Source organism: Canis aureus, chromosome 14 (assembly GCF_053574225.1).
Source record: "Canis aureus isolate CA01 chromosome 14, VMU_Caureus_v.1.0, whole genome shotgun sequence".
Lineage (NCBI taxonomy): Eukaryota > Metazoa > Chordata > Mammalia > Carnivora > Canidae > Canis > Canis aureus.
Window position 1 is genome coordinate 59,030,468 of NC_135624.1, and position 23,352 is coordinate 59,053,819.

Consider the following 23,352-nt stretch of genomic DNA (forward strand, 5'->3'; position numbering starts at 1 on the left):
CCTGTGTCTCTGCCTCTCTCTCTCTCTCACTGTGTGCCTATCATAAATAAATAAAAGCTTAAAAAAAAAAAGAAAAAAAAAAAGAAAATGAAAATGTGTAGAGCAGTGTTTGGCTTTTAATCTTACCTCAGACTAAATCTGCTCACGTACAAACCTGGCTTGTTGATTGAGTTGTTTCATTAACAATATGAAATGAGACATGTGAAGCACTTGGGAAAACAGTGAGATTTAGAAGCAGAAAGTAAATTTAAAGAGATGATTTGAAGGTTATATGATAAAATTCAGTTTCTCCAACTAATTAGGGCTGTTGGGACTATTATAATGTTTAGTTTCTAGGTCAAATTAAGTTTAGTGACTTATTTTTTAAACAAATGAAAAATAAAGTTAATAAATATTTTACAATACAATATTTTCTCTTGGTAATCTGTCACCATTTGTTACATCCTTTTTCCTTTCCTTTTTTTTTTTTTTTTTTTCTTTTTTGGCAAGCAAAAAAGCAACTGGTTAAAAATTAAAGTAACTTGAAGTATAAATTTGCATATTTTGAATTTCCATTTTTAAGAAGTTTAATAAATTTTTAAATATGTTGCATCACTTAAATACTCCCTGTACTTTTATGGATATACTCTAATTAAATTATCAGCCATCAATTCTTTGAAACCTCAATATATTTATCAAATAAAAATAGGTTGTTGGGGCACCTGGGTGGTTCAGTTAGTTGGTTAAGTATCAGCCTTCAGCTCAGGGCATGATCTGATCGGTATTGGAGTCACTCTATATAGGGCTCCCTGCTCAGCTGGAAATCTGCCTCTCCCTCTATCCTCTCCACCCCCTGCTTGTATGGGCATTCTCTCTCCAATAAATAAAATAAAATCTTAAAAAAAAATTGTAATGGAACAAAACCCCAAACTATTCTAAGTAATATCTAAGTGATAATTTTATATCCAGAGTTGACAGACTAGCAAAATTACCCCACTGGCTATGATCATTGAAAAATTTTTTGATCCCACCACGTGTGTCTGTTATTTTTATGGGGATTATGTACTCCTAATTTCTATGTCATTCTATTGCTTTTGTTTTCTAACACTTTTGTCAGTGAGCACATATATAGAAAGGGACATGAAACATAAACAATAACAAATTATGTTAAAGCAAACACTCACACAACAACCTCTCGGGTTAAACTATAAAATATTGTCAGAATTCAAATTCTACCCATAATCTCTAACAGATCCCAACACTCGCTACCTAACAGAGGTTATCACAGCAGCCGTTTTGGTAATCACTTCCTTTAGCTGCCTATTCAAGCAGGCATCCTTATGCAATGTAGCTTGGTTTTGCCAATTCGATAAATGGTTTGCCTACTTAATACTTTATAAAATAAAATCATTGAGTATGTTGATTTTGTGTGTCTGCCTTCTTTCCTCAATACTTATTCAAGTGTTTCATTTTTTTTTCTATTGGGTTGACTAAATGCATCATCTTTCCAGAGATCTATCAATCTTATTAGGTTTTAGTTTTTTTCTAAAAATCATCTTTTTTTTAAGATAGATTTATTTATTTATTTATTTATTTATTTATTTATTTATTTATGATAGACAGAGAGAGAGAGAGAGAGAGAGAGAGGAAGGCAGAGACACAAAAGGAGGGAGAAACAGGCTCCACACGGGGAGCCGTTTGCAGGACTCAATTCCGGGACTTCAGGATCATGCCCTGAGCCAAAGGCAGGCGCTAAACTGCTGGGACACCCAGGGATCCCCTAAACATCATCTTTTAACTCTATTTATTGTTTATGTGGATTGCTATTTATCTACCATATTCTTTATAATTTTATTCCTTCTTTTTATTTGTTGCTCTTTTTTTTAAGCTTTTAAAATATGTTTATTTCATAGAGGCTTATGAAATATGACATTTTTCAGCACTTTCTTTTTCCCTAACATTTATATTTGTCTTTAAGTTTTTTTATTGAATTAATTGTATCTAAGTTTTTATATTTCACTATACTATTTTAATTCAATTCCAAGTATTTTTAATATGCATCTTTGTGAAAATAACATTTTTACTTATAAAATTTTTGATTTATATAAAGGATTCTTTTTTAAAATTTCCAGCTTTATTGAGATATGAATGACAAAAATTGTACATATTCAAGACATACAACATATTTATATATGTAGATATAGTGAATTTATTACCATGTAAGATAATTAACACATAGTTTAATTTATTTCCTTGGGTGAGATCACTTGAGACCCACTCTCTTAGCAAATTTTAAGTATATAATGCATTATTATTTCTTCATTGTTGTATGAATTAAATCTAAATCTATTCCATAATTTCCACCTAAATACGAGTATTTGGGGCATATTATGTTAATTTTCTTGTGTAGTTTTATAGTTTTGTCATCAGTTATTACTAATACTTCTCACTCACCCCTTGTATCATTCATTATTTGTTATTATAAGGTACTTAAACTACCTGTGAAAAAGTATAGTGTTATTTGAAAGTGGACTCATATCAGTTGTAAATATATATTGCAAACTTTAAGGCAACTACTAAAAAGGTAAAAAAAAAATGATATGCTAAGAAAGGAGAAAAAATGGAATTGTATAAAATACTCAAAACAGCAAAAGGCAGAAAAAGAGGGGAACATGAAATAAGAACAAAGAACAAAGGCAGCAAATATAAAACAGTAATGAATATAATAATGAATATAGTAATAACATTAATCCAACTATATCAATAATGGCTTTGAATGGCAATGGTCTAAATGCACCATTTAAATAAAGATGTTGGAAGGGATTAAAAAACCATGACCCAATTATATGTTGTCTAGAAGAAATTTACCTTAGATATAAAAATATATATAATCAAAAATTAATGACTGATGGAGAAAAATATACTATGCAAAAGTTAATCAAAAGAGAACAGGAGTAGGTATATTAATTTCAGGCACAATAAACTTCAGAGCAAGGAATGTTATCAGAGTATTACCAAATAATAAAAGGAAATACCCATTCTCCAAGAAGACATAAAATTCTTAACATGTATGTGCTTAACAACGGATTATCAAACCACATGAGGAAAAGCCTGATAGAATTACACAGAGAAATAAATAAATCTACTACCATGATTGGAGATATCAACACTCCTCTGTCAGAAATGGACAAATCCAGCTGGCAAGAAAATCACAAAGATCATAGTTGGCTCAGCAACATCATTAATCAAATGTATATAACTTACATCTATGGACAACTTTATCCAACAATAGCAGAATATATATTATTCTCAGGATCACATGAAATGTTAAACTAAAATGAACTAAAATAAGCCAAAATGAACTATGTTTGGGGCCATCTAAACCCATTTAAGAAAATAGAAATTGTACATATTCTGCTTTCAGACCACAAAAAAATAAACTAGAAATTAAAAACAGAAAGATATCTGGAAAATCCCAAAATAAATGGAGAGTAAACAATATCTTTCTAAATAACACATAGGTCAAAGAAGAAATATGAAAAATCTAAAAATGTTTTGAAGAAAATGAAAACACAAATTATCACAATATATGGGATACAGCAAAAGCAGTGCTTAGAAGAAAATGATAAGATTAATTCATAAAGTAAAAAATGAAGATCTAAAAATCAATAATCCAAGTTTCTACTTGAAGAAATGAAAAAAAAAAAGAGAAATTAAATCCAAAGTAAGCAGAAGCAAAGAAATAATAAGAAAGCAGAAATTGATGAAATCAAAAAGAGAAAATCAATGAAACCATAAATTGGTTCTTGGAAAAGTCCAATAACATGGATAAGCCTCTAGTCAGGCTAATTAAAAAGAGAGAGAGAGAGAGAGAGAGAGAACACAAATTACTAATATCAGAAATGAAAGATAGAACGTCGTTAGAGATCCTGTACATATTAAAAGGACAAAAAAAGAATACAATGGAAAACTATATGCTTATAAAGTTTATAACCTAGATGAAATGAACCAATTCCTTGAAAGACCCAATTTGCCAAAACTCAAACAATAAGAAATAAACAATCTGAATAGGCCTATATCTATTAAAGTAATTGAGTCAATAATTAATAAGCTTTCAAAACAGAAAATACCAACCCTGATAGGTTCACTGGTGAATTCTATCAAACTTTTAAAGAAGAAATAATATTAATTTTCTACAATCTCTTTGAGAGGTAAAAAATGAAGAAATAGGGGTTCATGGGTAGCTCAGTTGGTTAGGCGTCTGCCTTTGGCTCAGGTCATGATCTAGGGGTCTTGGGATTGATCCCAAGCTGACCCTCAGGCTTTCTGCTCAGCAAGGAGTCTACTTTTCCCTCTCCCTCTGCTCTCTCTCTCAAATAAATAAATAAAACTTAAAAAAAAAAAAGAGAAAAATAAATAGATTCCAACTTATTCTCTGATGTCAGCATTACCCTAAAACAAAAATCAGACAAAGACGTCATAGAAAAAGAAACTACAGACCAATACTTCTTATGAACATATATGCAAAATTCCTCAACAAAACATTAGCAAATAGAATTCAACCATATTTGAAAAGAGTTATATGCTGCAAACAAATGTGATTCATCCCAGATATGCAAAGCTGGTTCAACTTTTGAAAATCAATTAATGCAATTCATCACATCAACAGAGTAAAAAAGAAAAAAAAAAAGCATAATCATTTCAGTAGATACAGGAAAAGCATTTGACAAAATCTCATCACCTATTCTTGATTTAAAAAAAGAAAGTACCAGTAAACTAGAAATAGAAACATTCTCAACTAGTTAAAGACTAACTACAAAAAGACCCACAGTTAACTTAATTGTGAGAAATTGAAAGCTTTCCAGGTAAGATCAGACAGGGCAAAGATGAATCCTCTCTCCACTTCTTTTCAACATCAAACTAGAAGTCCTTGTTCATGTAATAAGGCAACAGAGGTAAATACAATGTATATAAATTGTGAAAGAAGATGTAAAACTGTCATTGCTTGCAGAGGACATGATCATGCAGGCAGAAAATCTGAAAGAATCAACAAAAAAACTTCTAAAACTAAAAAGCGATTATGTTAAGTTTATGGTATTGGAGAAAAAATATACAAATAGATCAATGGAGTAGAATAGACAGCCCAGAAATAGACTCCTACAAATAGTCAACTGATCTTTGACAAAAAGCCAAAGGCAACACAAGTGGAGCAAAGACTGTCTCTTCAAAAATGGTGCTGGAATCACTGGACATTCACATTAAACAAACAAACAAACCTAGATATAGACCTTAAACCCTTCACAAAATTAAATTAAAATGGATCACAGAAGTCATAAATTTAAATACAAAACTATGAAACTCTTAGAAGATAATACAGGGGGCATCCCCAGTGGCGCAGCGGTTTAGCATGATCCTGGAGACCCAGGATTGAGTCCCACATCAGGCTCCCTGCATGGAGCCTGCTTCTCCCTCTGCCTGTGTCTCTGTGTGTGTATGTGTGTGTGTGTGTGTGTGTCTGAATAAATAAATAAATAAATAAATAAATAAATAAATAAATAAATAAATAAATAAATAAAATCTTAAAAAAATGCAGTGTTCACCTCGGTGACATCAATATATACAAAAAAAAAAAAAAAAAAGAAGATAATACAGGAAAAAACCTAGATGATCTTGGGTATGGCTATCTATTTTTAGATGCAAAACCAAAGACATGACTCATGAAAGAAATAATCGGTAAGTTGGACTTCGATAAAATTAAAAACTAAAAAAAACAAAAAACAAAAACAAAAACAAAAAAAGGTGGAATTAAATCTACAAATACAGATTGTTCCCAGAGAGAAGAGGGTGCAAGGATGGTTAAAATGGGTAAAGAGGATTAGGAGATATAGATTTATGGAATGAATAAATCACGCGGGGAAAAAGCATAGCATAGGAGCCTCAGCCAATGATACTGTAATAGCATTGCATGGTGGCAGATGGTAGATGCACCTGTAGGGAGTATAGCATAACATATAGAGAAGTTGAATCACTATGTTGTACACCTAAAACTAATGTAACATTGTGTGTCAACTATACTCAGATTTTTTAAAAAGTAAAAACTATGTTCCCTGGAATACAATGTCAAGTGAATTAGAAGTCAAGCCACAGACTGGGAAAAATATTTCCAAAAGACACATTGAATAAAGGACCCATCCAAAATATAAAAATGACTCTTAACACTCAAAAATAATATAATAAGTAACCCAGTTGGGACGCCTGGGTGGCTCAGTGGTTAAGCTTCTGCCTTCGGCTCAGGGTGTGATCCCAGGGTACTGGGATAGAGTCCTACATCCGGCTCCCTGCAGGAAGCCTGCTCCTCCCTCTGCCTGTGTCTCTGCCATTCTCTCTCTCTCTTTCTCTCTCTCTCTGTGTCTCTCATGAATAAATAAATAAAATCTTAAAAAAAAAAAACGAACAAAAAGCAAATAACCCAGTAAAAAAAAAAAAAATGTGCTAAAAACCTTAACAGCCACCTAACTAAAGTAGATATACAGATGGCAAATAAAAAAGATGTTCCACATGATATGTCATAAAGAAAACACAAATGAGAAAACCAAAGAGATGCCACTCCATACCTATTAGAATGGCAAAGGTCTGACCACTGCCATCTGCAAATGCTGGTGAGGATGTGGAGCAACAAAACTTCTCATGCATTACTGGTAGGAATGCCAAATGGTACAGTTACTTTGAAAGATAAATAGTTTCTTACAAAAGTACTCTTACCATATGATCCAGCAATTGTGCTCCTTTGTATTTGCTCAAAGAAGTAAAAAACCTTTTCCCACTTAAAAACCTATAGTTGGATGTTTATAGCAGCTCTATTTATAATTGCCAAAACTTGGAAGCAACCAAGATGCCCTTCAGTAGGTGAACGGATAAATTAACTGTGGTTGGGCTACACAATGGAATACTCTTCAGTGGATTTCAATTCAATGAAGTTCTGGATAAGGCAAAACTGTAGACAGTATAAAGATCAGTGGGTTGAGGGAGGCTAGAGCACAGAGGACTTTTAAGGCAGTGAAACTATTCTGTATGGTATTTTTATAGTTATATATGTCATTACATATTTGTCCAAACCCACAAAATATGCAGCATCAAGAGGGAACCCTAATGTGTACTATGGATTTTGGATGATTAAGATGTGTCGATGTAGGTTTATCCTTGCTAACAAATGTACCACTTTGGTGAGTGATGCTAATAATGCAGGAAGCTGTACATGTGTGGGAGTGAGAGTACGTGGGAAATCTCTGTACCTTCCTTTCAATTTTGCTGTAAATCTGAAACTGCTCCTAAAAAATAGTTTTAAAAAATTCATTAGTATGTAAAATGTAATTTATGACCCTTACCATAGTCCATTTGAGAAAAATATTTATATATAGTCATGAACAAAATTAAAGTGGAAAGGTAGTTCCTCAGACATATAAAACCTAAAATCACTAAAACAAAGATAAGAAATAAAAATCAAAAAAATTTCGTTATCTCCTGAGCTATCTGGACAACAATCTACTAAAAAGAGTTGAGGCTTCTTAAGTAATCCAGAGCCTCTATCATACAAGTTAATTTTAAAATAATTTATTTCACTCATGGAGAAACAACAATAAACTGTAAGCATCTGGATTCCCTTTTCCCCACAAACCATCCACTTAGTTTTATTTTATTTTACCTGATTTTATTTTAAAAATTTAGTTTACAAGGCCAATATAAAATTATCAGTGAAGTTAGAAACATCTTCATGTAGTTAAAACATTTTCATCATGATTTGTATGTTCATTGCTTTGAATTTTTATTGTTGATGTAGTATAGGAGTCTTGTAGTACCAAAGGCAGTGAGTCTAAAGAGAAAAGCACTGTTAACAGGAAAAAAATCTATATATGTCTTAAATGTACATGGTTTTAACATGTGTTTGAAAGCCCATTTGCTAGTTTAAATCAACTTGCATTTTAAAAATCTAGATCAGAAATAAATCCATCCATTGAGTTCAGATCATTTAATTTTGCATCTGATAATTTTTTAAAATTATATATTTTGCCTATAGAGCTAATCCTAGAATTTAAAATCTTATCTTAAATTTTCCTTATTGCATTAATTAAAAATGCATAAGGCATTCTTCCTAGTTCCTTATTTATTGAATTATACTTGCAAAAGGCATAAATTATACTGCTCTATATTAAATAATTCTATTTACTGTGTTTTGAAAGTATCTATTATTCTTAATAAAATATTAATTTACTTATAAGCCTCATTTTAACTGCATGACACTGGAACTACAGTGTATGCTAATTTAGACATCAAATACATATTTTAAAAATGCATAGAATTCTGTATTTAAAAATAAATATTTTATTTAATAGAAATTCAGAATGCTGCAGTATTTATAGTATCAGATGAAGGCTTAATAAATCCTTTCAATTATTTATTATTTTAAACTTCTTAACTTTGGAAGAACAATGTAAATTGATAGGTGTTGTGCTGGTTACAGAGGGAAAAATACAGATACATTTATAAATGCATCTTTTTGTTTGTCCCAAAATGTTAATCAGAATGATTATACTACTAAATATGATGTGACACACTTGTTAGGAAAAAAAAGCGTGTCAGAAAAAAAGTTACTCTGTCATTGGAACTTATATTGAATTGCTTCTGTTTTCTTGAAATTGCTAAGCCTTGGGCTTTTTGGGGTCTATTTTCCATGTATTAGCTTGGTCATCTGTTTAACTCAACCTAGATTCCTTGTAAATTCATTTATGTGATACTATTTTAATCATCCTCAAATTTTTACTGATTTTTGACCTTCTAATTCCTACTCATGGGTGAATTTTGAATGAGTTTCCCCTTTTACCACTCTCAGATTGACAGGTAGATTCAGGTAAAAGTGCTTAACTCTGACTTCTGAAAACAAACACACCAATGCATAATTTCTACCTGCTATTAACATTCAATATTACTCACATTTCTTTCTAACCCCACTGAACTCTAATATAATTTCCATAGTTCCTATTCTAATATATTTCCACTCACCTAAAAGCCTCTATTTCACTCACATCATCTCACACTTTCAGACTAATCTACTCATGCAGTTAAAAACAAGAAAACAAACAAACAAAATTTTACCAAGTACAGTACTTCTCAATGTCCCTCCTCACTTCTTTGCTGGGTCTATATTAGCATTATTCTCTGCTGCTCTCAAAGAACCAACAGACTCACAATTTAGCCTACATTGATCATGAAAGCTTCCATAGGAAAGTGATACTTGATGAACGTTTCAGATCTTTCAGAATTGGCAAAGGAGTTGGAAAAGACCATGTAAGCAAAGGTATGAGAAAACAGGACACATGCAAGGGATTGAATAGTATATGTACAGTGTGTCCTTTTGTGTATACATGTGTTATGGCGGTGTTGTGTATGTGTTAGCATGTATAACCAGAGGATTGGAAAGGGATTGAGAGGATCACTAACCCCAGAGCAGCCAGGATGCTTACAGTTGGGGGAGATTTGTGGAGATATAAAGGAGCTTTCAGAAGGAGGCAACCCACCTCAGAAGGCTTACCTCAGAAAACTGAAGTATTTTTCAGTGGCAATGGATAACAGATGTTGAAGTTCAGATATAATTAAGAAATTAAAATAATTTTTAAGTTGAGAAAATATGAGCAAACAAAGAAAGAATGGGGTATAGAATGAACTCTTTTTCTAGTTTGGGTGAATATGAGACTGGGAAACAGAAGAGGTGTGACTTTTGGGAAAAAGATGGTGAACTTGGTAATGGACATTACAAAATCTTGCATAGCAAACAAGAATGGAAGATATTCACTCCATGATATTCACTCCATTTCCTCAATTTGCATTTTTCTTCAGCAAAGTGTAGTCTAATTTTCAACCCAAAAGTTTTAAGAAAACCGGAAATGCTCAGCATAACCAAGATATCAAACCTAAAAATGACAATATAAATGCCCATAATAATGTAAATAACCTAAATATACATTTCCAGCTAGGTTTGACTAAAAGTAACAAAGTCACAGTATCTATAGATGGAATAAATAGATTTTCAACATGCTTAATTTACTTACTTACTTACCTATATTGCCATATACTTATGACAAGAAATCAGTTTATATTCTTGTCCAAGTTTGATCAGAGTCTAGTTTTAAAAATAAGTTAAAGGAATACTGACCACCTCCAGAATTTTAAAAGAGATAACTGTATGACTATCTAAAACTAAATTTTAATCTGCTCTTAAATCATGTTTTACCACTGAATTATATTTTAAGTATAGCTGAAGTTGGAAAGAGGTGTAGGAATACAATAGCCTATGTATATTTCATTAAGAGAGGTTTTTTTTTTTTTTTTTTTTAACCTTTCATACTTGGGATTCTAACCACTACACTGGATTAAAATAATTCATATTAGATTTTGTTTATAAACCACATTTATAAATTTATTGAAAGTTTATTGGACATGAATAAACGTGATAATATGAACTTGATTATGTTATATGAGCTAGTAATAAAAGCTGTTTAGAAATAAGTTGGATAGTGGCAGCCTCCATGGCTTAGAGGTTTAGCTCCTCCTTCAACCCGGGTTGTGATCCTGGGGATCCAGGATCCAGTTCCACATCAGGCTCCCTGCATGGAGCCTGCTTCTCCCTGTGTCTCTCTCCCTATTTCTCTCTCTCTGTCTCTATCATAAATGTTTATATGCAATGTTTGTAATCCTGATAAATATACATCTTTAGATTGTTTATGTGTAAGTAAACTATTTATTTATTTATTTATTTATTTATTTATTTATTTATCAAGATTTTATTTTTTTTGTTCATGAGACATAGAGAGGCAGAGACACAGGCAGAGAGAGAAGAAGTCTCCATGGAAGGAGCCCAACACAGAAATCGATTCCAGGACTCCAGGTCATGCCCTGGGCGGAAGGCAAATGCTCTACCACTGAACCACCCAGGTGTCCCAGTAACGTATATTTTTTAAAGACAAAGAACTTGAGGAAGAGAAATATGATTTTAAATGTGGGTTTTGCACTGCTTATATTTTTAAGAACAGCAATTTTGTTAAGAATTTACTCCTAGAATAAATTTGAAAAACACATATGCAAACATTTTAAAAACAGTATCTTAATGTATGTAAGATCACAATAAAGTCCACTGAGTCCAAAATATTTTGAAATTATAATTCCTTCTATTTTATTTGAATCTGTGACACTAATTATTTATTGTATGGTTTGGTTACTATTAAAGATAAGTGGATTCAAATTAACTGTGTTGTGTAGGATTTTAGAACTCTCCCGAGATGTACCCACTACATGGTATATTGTTAAAAATATTTAACAATTGATGACATGAGATCTTGTAGCAATTTAGGAGAAATGACAGAGAATATCAATTCAGATTAACAAATACACAAGAGAAAGAAAAAGAAATTTGTAAAAAATCAAATTTGTATTTCCAAGTTTCCTTCTTTTTTATTCGTACACCAGAACAATGCAGCTTAGTGAAGGTTGAAAATAAGATGATCTCTCTCAAAACTAAGAGTTTTATTAAGTTTACAAATCACTTTAACATAAATTATTTCAGGTGTTTGTCATAAATTTCTCTATTTTTCTTACTTGTAATTTTGCCTATATCTCATCAGATTATCTTAAAGAATTAAAAGATTTAGAGAAACTACTATGAACTTGTCTGTTCACAATTATAAATTATTTTTAGCTGCTAAAATTAAAATAATAAATTGATTTCCATAAAATTATTCTGATATATGTTCTTTATATATATAACATATATATTAATTGAATTAATATAGGTGGATCATTTGACATAGTTAATTAAATTACCAACCAAGTCAAGTTTAGAAAAGAAAAACTAAAAATACACTTCCAAAATTATGTTTTTACTAAGATTATCTGAGTAGTAATCTTACTCTCTGTCTTATTATTATTTTTGGTCTTTACATCTCTGATTAGCATAAGACAAGTGTACCAGTAATTGCCAATGACCATATTAATAACAACTCCATAGATTGGCTCCAATATGCTGAACTTCTTTTGCCTGTTTCAGTGGTACTGTATTGGCAGATTGTCTTGAACTGAAGGGCACCAATTTGCATAATAATTTGCATAAATGGTTTAATCAAAAATAATATCAGTTCTGAAGTCTATTTGCATCTTCATGATGAATTAGAAAAATTACATAGTAGATGCCTACCCCAACAATTAGAACTGGCATTTGGTCAGCATTTTTTTCACTTTGTTTTCCCAGGGGATAATTACCATGACCTGGGATAAGGGGACAGTAGGTTAAGTCCCAAAAAGAGTCATTAAAATCTTAAAAACCTGACAATTAAACATAACTAACAAATATAACAGAAACTGCAGAATTGTTATTAACTTTTCTATAAACATAGTAAATAGCTTTTATTCAAAGATAGTTTAATATTCTTTTCCAGTATATGTATATATATTATATATATGAAATCTGTATATATATAATATATAATTCTAGGATACATATACTCTACTTCCAATATACGTATTTTCAATGGAGATATACATACACCCACACAAATATAACTGTATACACACACATATATGTATGTATCGTTCGATACACGTATATTATTCTAGAATATACAAGAAGAATTTTGTTAAAAGGCATGGCTATTAAAGACTTAGTTAAGTTAGAAATATATAAGTAGCAATTAATTATGCCTCTAGTTTATTAATTAAAATGTTAACTATATATTTAGGTCATCCTTTATAAAATGCAAATTTTGTCAATTTCTATTTGCATGTCACAACTCTGATCTTTCTAGAGTTTTGTGTTATCAGGTGCATAGAATAAACACCATATGTGTGATTAGAAATGATCCAAATTCATTCTCTTTTAACATGGTAGGAAAACAAGAACCAAAAAATTTCTTACCATGTTAATGAGACTTAATATCCACTTCCCCATTTGTCATAAACCAAATTTGAAAATATTCATAAATATCAATATTTCATCATTTGTTTACACAGGACATTTTATCAGATCATCTCCATAGAGTGACTTCGGGCTCCTCATATCTGATTCTTTCATTAGTTCCATTATACTTTTAACTTTTGATTGTCAATGCCCCACACCCCTACAGATGGGATGAAGTTTTTGTTGATATCAACAACTTTACTAATGACTCAGTTAATATAGGAAGAATTTTGTAGCATTTAGTTTCTAAAGTCACATTCATAAAAGTAACTTCTAATGTGGACAACTGAGCTCATCATTTCCATGACCAGAAGATGCATAGAAATTGGCAAGAAAAATAATGAAGTAGAATAAAATTATTATTAAAAGCAAGCTGCAAACATAAATAATTAATATATGAATACAAATAAGTGAAGGTGAATAATAAAATATTTTAAATTACCATTTGGAGGATTAAAGTCTGTATTATAGCCATGGATTTGAATAATAGCTTCTCCTTAAAAAAATCTAATAAACAATGTTTCGTGAAACATACTAAAATGGTAATAACTTTTCGTTAAAAATTTTGACTTAAAAATTGTGACTGGGATCCCCGGATGGCGCAGCGGTTTGGCGCCTGCCTTTGGCCCGGGGCGTGATCCTGGAGACCCTGGATCGACTCCCACGTCGGGCTCCCTGCATGGAGCCTGCTTCTGTCTCTGCCTGTGTCTCTGCCTCTCTCTGCCTCTCTCTCTCTCTCTCTCTCTCTCTGACTATCATAAATAAATAAAAATTTATTAAAAAAAAAATTGTGACTGACTTACTATGTGACACTTTTGTGACATAATTCAGAGTGGAACATACTATAGAAAATGATGGAGACACTGAAGAGTAATGTTTAAGAGAAAATACTCTGGAGTCAGATGCTTTATATTTATATTTATACTTAAATATATATATTTTTAAACTCACCAAATTATCAGCTTATTACAGATGATATTAAAGATTACAAAGTAAGATATTGAACAAAGGAGTTTCTGTCCTTGGGGCATTTGGCACCTGCCAGGGTAGCATGTAGAAGTTTCTGGCTCCCTGACCTGAAAGCTCTCTGAACTCTGTTCAGGAACAGCCAAATGGAAGAGATGTGTGGTGAAAGATATAGGGAAGGGCGTGGGGCTTCCATGTCGTCTCCAAGCACACCACTCTTCCCCCATCTCAACATGCTCACCAATCCAGAAACTCTTCAAATTTTGTCCTTCTGAGTTTTTATGGAGATTTCATTTTATGGCATGATTGACTAAATCACTGGCCATTGGTGATTGATCCAAACTCCAGCCCCTCTCCCCTCCCAAAAATCAGGACCAGATGGTTTAGATATGTCATAGCTCTGCCATGAACTAGCCAAGTAACCTTGGGAAGTTTATACTTATTCTCTCTTTTTGTCCTCATCAATCTCTATGTAAAATGGGAAATAATTAAATTATATATATATTTACTTCATAGGATTATTGTGAAGATTTAATGAGTTAATACGTCTCACTTACTTCAAGGATTACCTGGGATAGGTAAAACCCAATGGCCACTTGTTATCTAGTGGAAAGAACCTGAGAGTAAGAGTTGGGAGCCCTAATTTCCAGTATTAATTCTGTTTCTAAATGAGGCATAGTTATTTAGCCATCAGATATACTTTGATCTATCTGTATTTCAACTGCCATCTTTAAAGTGGAAAAAAAAAATAGAACAGTGTTTCTCAAACCTGCATGTGATTAAAATTTCTCAAAATTCTTAAAATTAAAAAGCAAACAAACAAGTCCATGAACATATATGAAATCAAGGCAATCAGAACTCCTGTCCTAGAGCCCAGTCATCAGTGATATTAAGAATTCCATGATGCTAAAGAGTATTCAAGATTTTTAATCTAATGTAGATGATTAATCACTTTTTTTTCCCTGCCCTCATTCTAAGGAATTTAATTTGTCCTTCTCTATGATTCTTTGCCTTATAAAGTAAGGTATGGATATATCATATATATCACAGAAATTTGCTGAGAATAAACTAACAGATGTAAAACTAATAACAAAGTAATATTGGGTTGATTAAGTATTGTTAAGTAGCCTTATGTAAATAATGATGTTGTTATTACTCCTGTTAAAAGTCTTTGTTCTCTAGGGAGATCAGTCATCAACATAGACTGTAGAGGTTGATAAGTAACCTCCTTTTTTGAGATCTCAGTTTAAACTATCTATTAGTACTATTAACCTTTACAAAATAAATGTCTGAAAAAATATTCCCCATAGAGTGTATGGCTAGAACAGAGGGCAAAGTGCAGAACAGGTTCGGGGATATCAAGTAGCACAGTTATCAAGTAATTCCGAGCTCTGTAGCAGAGTAGATTAAAAACATAGGCTGTGAACAACCTTACACTAAAACATTTAAAATTCATCAGACGTGAACTACACGTTTCAGTTGGCAAATGCTTGAAAAAAATTCCTAAATGAGAAGGACACTGCCTCAATGTTAATAGACCTCACAACCTTTACATATGTTTTGCTTGCACACATACTGCACATCTGAAGGTCCGAACAAAGTTTTATATAAATGAAACTGATTCATACTTTTTTAATACAATAATAGCTCGTATTTATTGAACACTGTCTATCTGCCAGGGGCTACTGTAAGCACTTCACGAGCATTAATTTACTTCTAACAACAAAGTGTGCTAATCCATGTTTGTGTTAGTAGCCTGCTGGCTGATATATGGTTAAACAAAAATAGTCACAATGGGCAATTTTACATGTTGTTGCCATCATTATATAGTGATAGTCATGTGCCTTCATCACTAAATATTAATATTTTGCTCATTTCTTTTCCCCAAACTGGTAATATACTGAAGGAAATGATAATAAATGTATATATTTTATACTGAGAAGAAAGATACTTGCAAGTATAAACCATTTATCTTGTTTATCATGTGTTGCCATCAGATTTCTTTCTAGAAACAATTAGCAAATTCAATCAAAAGAATTAAGTTACAGACTCATTAATAATTTGTTTTGTTTTGTGAACAACTAAGTATGCAAATGGTCTAACAATCAGCAAAGTCCTCTGGTCTTTTAAAGGTATAGGTATGGAGGATCAGAATATGTGCCCCAAAATATGCCACTTTGGCATAAGAATTATTTTGAACTACAGACAATTGAGAAACACCAGACATCAAAAAGCCCTCTCAGTCCTCCCTCTCTCCTCATTTGCCAAAAATGTAGAGACCTATCAGTCCAGAGGTGGTACGGAGAATCTACACGATGAACCTTACAGAACAACTCATCTTCTTTGTTCTCCCCATATTTTTACCTTCCTTGTTTGATACTCTTAAAAACCTAAACTGCTTTTCTTTTGTCTTTTCACTTCTCTACAAGTTTTAAGGGTGCTTTTGTTACAATGCTATGAAAACCCAAAATCTAGGCAGCTCTTTGAATTTCTCATAACTGAGTTTCTCCTGTATGTACTTTCTCGGCACATATTAATAAACCGTTTTTCTGTTATTAACTTGTATTTTGTAAGTATAATTTGCAGGTCCCCAGAAGGAGAACCAAAGAAGGTAGAAGAAAATATTTTTTTTCTCCCTTGCATACACTTTTTTTTTTTTTTTTTTAAGTTATGGGTGGTTGACTTTTTCACAACACCAAAAAAAAAACAAAACAAAAAACAAAAAACAAAAACAAAAAAGCAAGTTTTAAAATTGATGTTTGAAATGCTTCTAATGCTTTCCCTAGATGCGGTTGGCATGCAAATTGTTTCTCAAGAGTCAGTAAAGTGAAAGTGCCCCTGTTTTCTGAACAGCCTTCCTTAGGTCTTGAACTCAGATGGAGTGGAATCCCTGATTGAACATGCTGCCATTCTTGGTGCATTTTTAATCCTAATCTTTGTTCTAATGTAGCCTATCCTGCTAGAGCATTTTCTGTAATTCTGCATTATGCAAGAGATGAGCCCATTTTCTGCTAAGAATTTGATATAAATAAGTGCTAGAAATCTTCTGAAGCTAATAATAATTTTCAGATTTAAAATACACCCAACCTAGGCAGTTTAAAATGATAGCACTGTCAGAATAAGCCTCAGGGACTGTAGAAGTACTCTATAACAATGGTGAATATCTCAAACTAGCAAAGAAATAAGCGAAGACTTTGTCGATTAGAATGAGCAGAAGATTGGAGTCAGGAAGGTCTAGATTTGAACTCTTATTAATAACTAGGTATGACCCTGGAAAAATCTCCAATTTCTCTTAGATTTAGCTTTTTTTTTTTACTTTCAAGCAGTGAGGCTCAATAATTGAGCCTAATGTGATAGTATATGACACGATATATTTAAAGGTATCCAGCACACAGTTCCTACAAGACGATCCTGGCAGTGCTCAGGAGGTCTCGATTTCTTTCTCTTTGTCCTCATTGAAGAATCTCCTTCTTTGGTTCATCAGCCTCAGTTTGGTTTCTGAGATATTTTACACTAAGCATCTAGTTATGTTTCTCTGTGTATTACTTGCATAGGTAAAGAAGCTAAATGATTATGAGAGCTGCTAAATTTTCCAAAATGAACCATGTGTGATGCTTCAATTAGCCAGACGTGTTCAATGAAGTATTCATAGCACCAAAATAAAAGACAAATGTCTACCAAGTACCCAAATACCTTGGAACAAGCCTATTTTAAGTTTATCACATAAACATACTATATAGCTGATGCAAAACAATTGTACCAATTAGAAACAAATGACTTGCAGCTTAGTGTTTTGTTGTATGCAAAATTTAAATTTTTAGTATGCAATTACCAGGATAAATTTAGTAAGTTTGCTTCAATTGAAATGACTTTTCTTCTGGTCACATACTAGAGGCAAATCTGACAACTATTTTATAGAATTAAAATTAACAATTCTCTTAAAGTGTAAGACATTCACAAAAGGAAAAGTGAAAATTACTCATCAAATTTTATGTACAGGTGTAAGTTTTACTTTCAATAGTTTATGGCTGATTTTCAAAATGTGCAACTACCTGAAACTTGTAAAAATAATCAGTTGAGTCAGTTGTGAATGTGTGAAGTATCAAGACAAGAAAGATCTACAGATTAATTCTAAATATCTGATTATTGTCAATTTATTCAAAGACAAATGACCTTTCTATGGTTGCCTGATCTTAAGAACAACCTACTAAAAGAATAAACCATAAACAGAAGTGTACTTTTTCCTCTGTGTTCATAAAGAATTTGATTCTAAAACAGTATTTCCTCCTTCCACTCAGTTTTATTTATGTATTTTTGACTTACTGAGGCCAATATAGATGCTTATCCATTTCCTTTAAGTCTTGAGAAGTATTTAGAAAAACTGCCTCGATGCACTTGTTGTTGGTGTTATTTCAACTAAATTATCCTTACATTTATTCCAGGCTAAAACAAATGAGGAACTAAGGCTGTGAAAATTTTAACTGATTTTTTTTTTCTTAATTTTGACCTTTTCATTCATTTTAGGATCATGAAACTCATGATTAACCTAAAATAAATTTGGATCATTGTATAATCACATCCTGGCATTTAAAATACTAAAAAACGCACCATGAAAACATGACTTTCAAATATTGTTAACAATTTTAGGACTTCTTTGGCATTTTTGCATTGAAATCAGCTTTTCAACTAGAAAAAAAATAGATTTAACTATATGGGTAGTGTATGGAATGAATCAACTATTCGGCATACTATGCTTCAGAGAAAAAAAACTAAATAAAAAAAAGTTGAAACTACTATTCATTTTATAGTGTATTTCTTTCCTTTTGCCATCACCAGGCACTGAGAGATCTCTATTGAAACCTGAATTGCAGTAATAATATTCATTTACAGCAGGAATCAGGAAGTACAAGCATTATCACTAACAAGAGGAAAGTAAAGCAGCACCTCTTTGAGTATGTTTTATAAAAAAATAATCCTACAGGATCTCAAGCAACATTCTGTGAAAAATAAAAACAAATAAGAAGTCCTTCAACAAATAAATGCTGAACTTTATTTTAACCAAATTTTTCCAAAAGTATTTGGGATGGCAAGACTCATTTCATGAAACTGATTTTCACCAGAATTTTTGAAAAATGTATAAATTAAGAAAATCCTATCAGCATTAATAGGAATTACCTGCTTCAGTGCCATACTGAAGCATACTGAAGCTCATTACCAAATAAGCATATGATGAAACTTTGGAATTAAACACATACATATTTTAAAGAATTGTAGCATACATAGAACATAGAGGCCAAATGTACAGTTTTTAAAAAAACACAAAGTCCAACAGATTACATATTTTTGCCCATTATATAAACAGTAGTAGGTAAAATAAATTGAATACAAATTAAAACAATTTACAGTTATGCTGTAAAATAGGGTAAGATTTAAAATGCAGCTTATGTGGTGACAAAGAAAATCTAAAATCAGAAGCAGTAAAGAAAAAAAAAAAAAAAGAATTCTAAGACCTTGCTAAATATTGTGAAAATCAACCAGCATTCACCATTAGTTTTACTTCTTTGTCAGAGAGAACAATAACACATTACAGGGATATTTCAGGCAGCGTGGCTTTTGCATAATGTATGGCATAGTGGTATTCATCAGTGTGCATTCTTTGCCAATCAATGGGACAGTTTCCCATTGTGTAGTCGTGTAAAAGGAAGCCTGAACAACTGGAAATAAAGAATAAAGAAAAAAATAAATGGATTTGTATAAAACATTTATCAAAAAAAAAAAACCCATGAAAATAATGTCTCAAGTTTTTAAAAATATTCAAGTTGGAGTTAGTTTTCAGCCAATATAGAGCTAAGTAAGATACAGCAGTCCTGATCATCACCTCAAAGACTATTTTAGTGGCTCTTTAATGCCAGTTAATAGAGATTTAGTTTTATCAGTGATATAAAATTGAAAACAAAAATATGTAAAAATATCTTTCAAGTATGAACAATGAATTTAAAGATATTAAAGGTAAGTAACTCTACAAATGGGGAACTTTCATTTTTTTATTTTTATTTATTTATTTATTTTTTTAAACATTTACGAGTCCACACTCATTTCTTTTTTTTTTTAATCTTTTATTTATTTATTTATGATAGTCACAGAGAGAGAGAGAGAGAGAGAGGCAGAGACACAGACAGAGGGAGAAGCAGGCTCCATGCAGGGAGCCCGATGTGGGATTCGATCCCGGGTCTCCAGGATCGCGCCCTGGGCCAAAGGCGGGCACCAAACCGCTGCGCCACCCAGGGATCCCCAACTTTCTTTTTTTTAAACTCTATTTTAGATTATAGGTGTGATTAGTTTTCTCATCTGTACGTAACATTGGGATGGGTCACAAAAGCAAAAAAAACTGACATTGGATCAGGAAAAAACTTTTAGTCACGAAGGCCTGATGATTACCTTAAAAGTGTTTCCTCTTAGGCTTTGAACATTGCTTAATATTATATTTTGCTAAAATAACTGTATATGTGTATATTGCCATCTGTACACATGAATTCTAGGTTGTGAATCTGCACAATTACTGTACAAATGTAGTCCCAAGAGAAAATTTTCTCTACTGTAATCCTTCCATATGGAGGTATGCTTCTCCCCCTCTTATATTAACAGCCATTACCATGCAATAAAAACAAACCTTCATTTTTTCCCATTCATTTCATTGAATGAAAATGTTGATGAACTTAAAAAGATAGAGAAATTTATGTTAGTTCCTTTAACTCTACTTGGAATCTGTATTTTCCAAACTCAGATTGTTCTATATAGCATTGGGAAAACCAAAGAAATCAAATTTAGTGCCATTCAAATTTTTTTTTAAATTTGTGACTTTAATTCATACTATATTTTAACTTTTTCTTTACAAGGGAAAATCTTTTTTCCTTTTTTTTTCTCACTGACATATGGCAATGTTTTTTCCCTTCAAAAAAGAGATTTCATTACTACAAATTATGATATAACGTTTATGTGACTCATAAGTTCAGTGATTCATAGAAGATATTAAATGTTACTAAATTAATTTTCAAAGTAAATTTGTTTTATTTTGATGATTGATCTTTTTCATGAATTCTAATTCAATGAGGTTCAGATTCAAGCTCTATCATTATCATTTTGGTAAAACAATGAAGTTTAATTGCTAAGGGCTCAATATAGCTGCATAAAGCTTACAGCAAACTAATCTTAAGGTGTTTCAAATATAGAACAGAAGAAACTTAATGGTCTTATTTTCCTCACTTATAGAGGATAGAATGTGATCCTTAAATGGAACTAAAAATACTCATTAGTCATAATTAGATAAGAAACCATAACAAGGTCTCATTAAATTAAAAATCCATTGCTAAAAGTTCTTAGAAAATGCAGAGACTTTGAGAGGAAGTTAATCAAAGACAGGAAGCACTATAAAAATAAAGTATGGGCTTCACCCTACGGGCATTCAAATTTTAGATCTGGAAAGAACAAAGAGATCATTCAGTCCTTAGATTCTATGACATGAAGAAGTGATATTCAAATTTGGATCTTTAATTTCAAGCCCACTTTTGCTTTGAGTAATGGTTCCATTTTGCCGTATTAAGATAAATTAGAAATCAGCATTTTAATTCCATGTATAGGGAAACTTAGTAGCATAGTAATGGTTCTGAATGTTTTTATTTAGAGTACACCTAGAAGACAGTATGGTAGAACCGTATAGCAGCATGTTCATCACTATTAACATGTGAGAATCCCCAAGTATTTCCCTTCCCATCCCATGTCTCTCCTCCATAAGATAATTTTATTCCTGTTGCCTGGGATTGATCACTAGCTGAAGACTGATGGCAATGCTAAGAACATTTATCACTCTGTTCACTTAAACCCTTCAGACGCCTTTTGTAAGTCATTAATTGTCCATAGATAATAATGCTGGTTAATAATATTTTCAAATGCTTCTCTCTCCATTGTTAAATCTCTGATCCTTATGCACAAACCTTCATTTCTTCTTTTCCTGGTCATATATGAGTCCTCTCAATCAATTAATTTGGCAACTGGTCAGAGTCTTCCTCTCTATTCTGTATCCTGCCATCATTTTATACCATCACTCAACATTTTAACTTTGGAATTTATTCACTTCCTCAACCCTAGTGATCTTCTACATCTGATTTCAGCCACATATTTGCATGTTTATCTCTGAGATATTGCTACTACCTAGACATTTTACAACTTCTACAATTATAAGTGTTGACTTCACACTCTCTGGCAAAAATATTTCTATATTCCTTCCCGTATTGGAAGCAGTATGCATTAACATATGAGTGTCCCCAAGTACTTGCCTTCCCTTCTCCCAACTCTCTACCATAAAGTACTTTTTCTCTCGCTTGCCTGAAATCAAGAACTATTTGAAGACTGGTGTAAGTGCTGATGAAAAACACTTATCAACCTTAATTTTTAAACTTTTGTTCCCTATTGTAGTAAATGATATGACTGCTTCCAATTATTTATGTCCTGTCCTCTGTATCCATTGACATGTGATGTTTTCTTATGGGAAGAATATTCTTCCCACCCCGGTATGGAATTTAGTCATGTGTCTTGCTTGTTTTGACCAGTGAAATGTGACTACAAGTTCTAAGTAGAAAGCTGAACAATCTTTACATGCTTTCATCAGTGCCCTTGCTCTTTAACGTTGCCAAAAGAAAAATATGCTCCAAGTTGAGATTGTTCCTCAGCCTGAGTCCTAAGTGGAAAGACACAAGGAACAAAGTTATAAAGTAAGCAAGAAATAAACCATCATTGTAGTGAATGAGGCAGGTAATTCATAGAAGTCATGGAGAAACTGTAGCGTTATTCAGGACTGTAAGAGAGAATTGGGGTGTTTTGGCACTTAATATGAGATGTTCCAAGGCACATTAAGAGCAAAAGAATATTGACAAGAAAATAAAATATTAAAGGATACTTTCTTCAAGTTTTGCTGTGAATTTTATATATATCTTATCAGGTGAATAAAAATATTGAAATTATTTTACAATTTATTTTGCTGAGTGGTATTTTTGAAATGTGAGACCATGCATAGTTTAAAAAATATAAACCCCAGGCTTATATTCAAAGGATATAAAAACAGCAAATAGTTAAAATCAAGATTTCATGTAATGTAGTAATCATAGGAAAATAAGGTCTACAATAGCCATGTAACTTGCCCAAGGAAACACTCTAAAAAGCAGCACATCTTGGATTTAAACCCTGGCCTGTAATATTTGAAGTCCTTCCATTACTATGTAACTGCTCTTCAAGCTCATTGCCTACACCAGTCCACTAGAATTCTGCTTTACCCAAATGTTTTTAGAGAAACAAATATAGATTGAGTCCACATTACATTTACAGTCCCCAATATCTTAGCTATGCCTTTAAGT